Source organism: Myotis nattereri, assembly GCF_964212035.1.
Source record: "Myotis nattereri genome assembly, chromosome: 3".
Lineage (NCBI taxonomy): Eukaryota > Metazoa > Chordata > Mammalia > Chiroptera > Vespertilionidae > Myotis > Myotis nattereri.
This window is the reverse complement of record NC_138077.1, coordinates 183,661,945-183,668,515: the sequence shown is the minus strand read 5'-3', so window position 1 is coordinate 183,668,515 and position 6,571 is coordinate 183,661,945.

Below are 6,571 nucleotides of genomic sequence, written 5' to 3'. Positions count from 1 at the left end.
ACATATTCATTCCTAATTCTCATATAATATAGGTAATATATATTTGAGTATTAAATATATAGCTACATATGTGAGCATAAACATATGTGTAGATATATGTATATATTTATAAAGAATTATACTTTTTGCATATATGCTTGCATAAATATAAATATATGTCATATATATTTTTGCACATGCATACATATCCTAATGGTGTATATATGTACAATATACAGGGGCAGGCAAAGTAGGTTTACAGTTGTGAGTACACAAAACAGCTTATTCTTGTATTATTATTTACTAATTATTGTATTATTTATTTGTATCACAACCATAAACCTACTTTTGCCCACCACTGTATATGTGTAAATGATGATATCCTATATAGTAAAAGGGTAATATGCAAATTGACCCTAAAGGTGGAACAATCAGGAACGATTGGTTGCTATGACACACAGGGGGCAGACACTCAATGCAGGAGCTGCCTCCTGGTGGTCAGTGCACTCCCATAGGGGGAGCTCCACTCAGCCATAAGCCAGGCTGATGGCTGCAAGTGCAGTGGCAGTGGCGGGAGCCTCTCTCGCATCCTCAGCACACTGGGGAGTGGGCCTAAGCCTGCAGGTGGACATCCCCCGAGGGGTCCCAGACTGTGAGAGGATGCAGGTTGGTCTAGGGGCCTCCCAAGTGCATGAATTTTCATGCACTGGGCCTATAGTATGTATATATAGTATGTATATATATGTCTGTAGTACACATTTGACTATGTTTATGTATACGCAGACATGTGGACTAAACAGTACATATGGACATATGTGAGATAAAAACATATACACATATACATATGTAAATCAATAATCAGGGACAAGTACAATGAAAACTTAAAGTCGTGGTAGAGCAGTCAATGCTTAATTAGAAAGATTTTGAGATATATTTAGGATGTGGAATTGATAAGTAGAATGTATGGAATGAGGGAGTTGAGGGGAATAAAGACTTTCAGGGTGTCTCCCAGAGTTCAGCATTTAATTGACCAGATGAATGGAGAGAATATTTCTTGAGGTATGGCTTAAGGGAAAAGAGCAATTTTAAACATGAGAGTAAAATGTGGTGGTTGTGAATAAGTTTGGTTTGGAACAGATTGATTTGAATGTACATTAAATCCTCAGTAGGTTTGGGTCTAGAGCTCATGGGTTCATCTTCGATCCCCCCTCCAGAGGGCAGGGACTCCTTTGCCTCAACAGAACATCCACCTTGCAATTCCGATATGTCTCTGTATATGGCTCTCGAGACCACACATTTGAATCAACCAGGGAATATTTTAGAGCAGCTTTGGAGTGGGGAATGCCATTGACATTGTTTATTTATTTACTTATTTTTTTGTATCAATTTTTAATTGAGAATAAATTCATATAACATAACATTTACTATTTAAAAGTGTATAAGTCAGTGGTTTTTAGTATATTCACAGTGTTGTACAACCATCATCACTATCTGATTCCAGAATATTTTCCTCACCCTAAAAAGAAACCTGTGTCTCCCAATTTCCCCCTCCCTCCATCCCTGCAATCACTGACCTTTTCTGTTGATCTTCCAATTCTGGACATTTCATATCAGGGGAATCATACAGTATGTGGTTTTTGTGACCTGCTTCTTTCACTTAACAAAGACGCTTTCAAGGTTCACCCATGTTGTAGCAGGTATCAGTACTTCACTCCTTTTTATGGGTGAATAGTATTCCACTTATGAATATACATCTTTTAAAACTGTTAACTCATTTACAGACTTCATTGTTTTCATTTTAACTTTGCATCCCTCATTATAGTGATGTTCTTTTACAAAATTTGAATTATGATTAACATATTGATATAAATTTAAGACATATGTTGATTTGATGCATTTATATATTGCAATATGACTACCACCATAGCATTAGCTAACACCTTTACCCCATCTCACAATTGTCATTTCCTTTTTGTGGTGAGAGTGACTAAGATACAGTCTCATAGGAACTTTGAAGTTTATAGCACAGTTTTGACTGTAATAGCTGTGCTGTGCATTTAGATCTCCAGAACTTATTTATCTACTATTACAAGTTTTCACCCTTAAACAACATCTCCCTGATTCCCCAAATCCTCACCCCCTGGTAACCATCATTCTATTCGATTTCTTTACGTTCTGTTTTTTGTTGTTGTTGTTGTTGTTGTTGTTTTGTTTTGTTTTTTTTAGATGCCATTGGTAAGTTCTAAAGCTCCCTGATATGATTGAATTGTTAAAAACTATGTCTCCATAGTTAATAGATATTTCTGACACACACTTACAAATTTTGAAGGCTTTGACAGGAAGCATTTGAGAGGCAGAGTAATGAAGTTTTCTCAATTGGGGCTTTTGGGAAGGGTATTGGGAGTATTCCAAATCCTATCAGCTCTGCTATTGTTATTCTCTAGTTCTGAGTGTGGGACTGCACTGTTAGGAAGAACAAGCTTCATCTTGCAAAGAAGTGGCTTCATGTGCTGTTATCTCCATCTGCAGCATAAGGTAATGAGAACTCTTGCTTTCACTCTCTGTTTACAGAGCCGGAGTTTCATCATGGTTGATGGGAAAACTCTGCTCTAAACAATGTAGGAGGGTTTATATGATCTTCAGTTATTTCTTAGGTTGGTCACATAGGCATAACCTCAAAGGAGAAGAATGATGGCCAGGCTGGTGTTTCTCAGTGGTTAAGCATTGACCTAGGAACCAGGAGTTCACGGTTTCCATTCCCAGTCAGGGCACATGCCCAGGCTGCAGGCTCAATCCCCAGGAAGCAGCTGATCAATGATTCTTTTTCATCATTGGTGTTTCTATCTCTTTACCTCTCCCTTCCTCTCTGAAATCAATAATCTTATCTATCTATATCTATATCTATATCTATATCTATATCTATATCTATATCTATATCTATATCATCTATATCTATATCTATATCTATATCTATATCTAACTATATGTCTATATGTCTATATATCTATATATAATGATGAATAAAAACCTCATCAAAATTTATAATTTCCTCCCATCCAAATTCAGTGTTGAATTAGATTTTTGGCTTCTGCTTGGGATCAATAAATTTGGAGTGTTGCTCCAAGCCTAACACCAAAGAAAAGCCGGATAATCAACAAAATCATAACTTTTCTTGAACCCTGCTGAGTTTTTAGAGAAAAAGGTAGCTTGAAACTTCCAAGAATAGAAGAGTCACAAGCACTGACTTACCTGGGTAGAACATAGGAATAAAAGAGGACACCATCATATACAAAAATCCTATATGATAAAGAGGTAATTTGCAAATTGACCATCACACAAGATGGCTGCCCCCATGTGGTCAAAGATGGCCACCCCCATGTGGACACAAGATGGCCACCACAAGATGGCTGGCGGGGGGGGGGGGCAGTTGGGGGTAACCAGGCCTGCAGGAGAGGGCAGTTGGGGGTAACCAGGCCAGCAGGGGAGGGCAGGTGGGGGTGACCAGGCCAGCAGCGGAGGGCAGTTAAGGGAAACCAGGCTGGCAAGGGAGAGCAGTTAGGGGTGACCAGGCCAGCAGGGGAGGGCAGTGGGGTGATTGGGCTGGCAGGGGAGCAGTTAGGTGTTGATCAGGCTTCCAGGGGAGTGGTTAGAGTAGCCGTGGGCAAACTATGGCCCGTGGGCTGGATCCGCCCCTTTTGAAATGAATAAAACCATTGAAAAAAAAGACCGTACCCTTTTATGTAATGATGTTTACTTTGAATTTATATTAGTTCACACAAACACTCCATCCATGCTTTTGATCCGGCCCTCCGGTCCAGTTTAAGAACCCATTGTGGCCCTCGAGTCAAAAAGTTTGCCCACCCGTGGGTTAGAGGGTGATCAGGGTGGCAGGCAGAAGCAGTTAGGGGTAGGCAGGCAAGCAGGTGAGCGATTGGGAGCCAGCAGTCCTAGATTGTGAGAGGGATGTCCGGATGCCTGTTTACATCCCTCGAGGGTTCCCAGATTGGAGAGGGTGAAGGCTGGGCTGAGGGACACCCCCACGTCCCCCATGCATGAATTTCGTGCTCTGGGCCTCTAGTATTAGTATAATTTATGTTCCTATCACTAGCTTTAATAAATATTGCCTGACAGGTTTGTGAGCAGGCCTAAGCCAGCAGTTGGACATCCCCTGAGGGCTTCCGAACTGTGAGAGGGCACAGGCTGGGCTGAGGGACCCCCCTGAGTGCACGAATTCCATGCACTGGGCCTCTAGTTGTAAATAATGCTGCATTGAACAAAGGGATGCATTTATCATTTTTTAATTAGTCTGTTTGCTTCTTTGGTTTTTAAATAAATACCAAAATTGGTATTGCTGGCTCATATGGCAGCTCTATTTTCTAGATTTTTGCAGAATCTTCATATTGTTTTACATAATGTATACAACAATTTAAAACCCCACCAACAGTGTATAAACTTTCCCTTTTCTCCACATCCTTGTTAGCATTTGTTGATATTTTGATAATTGTCATTCTGATAAGTATGAGGTGGTATTTTATTGTGGTTTTGATTTGCATTTCTTGATGATTAATTATGTTAAGAATCTTTTTATGTCTATTGACCATCTGTATGTCCTCTTTGGAGAAATGTCTATTCAAGTCATTTGCCCATCTCTAAATCAAATTGTTTGGTATTTTTTATATTAAGTTGTGAGTTCCTTATATATTTTGGATATTAATTCATTATAGGATATATTATTTGTGAATATATCCTCCCATTCAGTAGGTTTTCTTTTCATTTTGTTGATGTTTTCCTTTACTACACAAAACCTTTTTAGTTTGATGTAGTCCTGTTTGTTTATTTCTTCTTTTGTTGCCCTAATGTGAGGAGACATTTCCAAAAAGACATTGCTAAGATCCATGTCAAAGAGTGTAATGCACATATTTTCTTCTAGGACGTCTATGGTTCTTTAGCTATTCAGAGTGTTTTGTAGTTTCACATAAATTTTATGATTAGTTGTTCTAGTTAGCAGAAGAATGCCATTGGTATTTTAATAGAGATTGTGTTAAGTCTGTATATTTATTTAAATAGTAAAGACATTTAAAAATATTAATGTTTCAAATACATGGGCATGGTATGCCCTCTCATTTATTTATATCTTCTTCAATTAATTTCTTCAGTGTTCATAGTTTTCAGAGTACAGGTCTTTAACTCTTTGGTTAAATTTATTCCTAGGTATTTTATATTTTTTGATGCAATTATAAATGGAATTGTTTTCTTAATTTATTTTTTGATCATTTATTATTTGTATATAGAAATGCAACAGATTTCTATTCATTAATTCTGTATTCTGCAAATTAACTGAATTCAATTTTTAGTTCTAATAGTTTTTTGGTAGAGTCTTTATGGTTTTCTATATCTATAATAATGAAAGTGTGATCTGCTAATTAGATCAGACAGCCAAACAACCTTCCAGATATCATTCTGGATGTCCATCCTGATAAAGCTGTGGCGGGGGGCGAGGGCAGGGGGGGAAGGGAGCAGTGGTGAGGGAGAGGCAGTTAGGGGCGATCAGGCAGGCAGGCAGAGGGGTTAGGGGCAGTCAGGCAGACAGACAGAGTGGTTAGGGGTAATCAGGCAGGCAGGCAGGTGAGCAGTTAGGAGCCAGTGGTCCCAGATTGCAAGAGGGATGTCAGATTGCCAGTTCAGTCCTGATCCCATGACTGCTGGTTTAGGCCCACAAGGATGAGGTCTAAACCAGCAGTCAGACATCCCCTGAGGGGTCCCGATTGCAAGAGGGTGCAGACCAGGCTGAGGGACCTCCTGCCTCCATGCATGAATTTAGTGCATTGGGCCTCTAGTATAGTATAATGTCATCTGCAAATAGTGACAATTTTACTTCTTCCTTACCAATTTTGATGCCATTTATTTCTTCTTCTTGTCTTAATGTTGTGTCATGACTTCCAATACTATGGTGAATAGAAGTGGTGATAATGGGCATCATTGTCTTGTTCCTGATCTTAGAAGAAAAGCTTTCAGCTTTTTACCATTGAGTAATGATATTAGCTGTGGGTTTGTCATATGTCACCTTTATTATGTTAAAGTATGTTCTCTGTATATTCACTTTGTTGAATTTTTATTATAAAAGAATGCTGAATTTTGTCAAATGCTTTTCCTGCAAATATTGAGATGATCATATGATTTTTTTATTTTGTTGATGTGATGTGTCATGTTGTTTAATTTATGAATGTTAAAGAATCCTGTATTCCTTGGATAAATCCCTCTGGGCATAGTGTATAATCCTCTTATTTGTTTTCTCAATTCTTTTAAAAAATATTTTTAATTTATCTTTATTGTTGAAAGTATTACAGATGTACCCTTTTCACACCCATTGCCCGCTCCATTGCCTAAGCCCCCTTCTCCTGCCTATCACACTATTGTCTGTGTCCATGGGTTATGCATGTATGCATATAAGTTCTTTAATCTCTTCCTGTCCCCTCCCTATAATCCTTTTAATGTATTGTTAGATCCATATTGCTAATATTTTGTTGAGAATTTTTAGAAATATGTTTTTATTAATTTCAAAAAGAGGATGGGAAAAAGATAAAGAGATAGA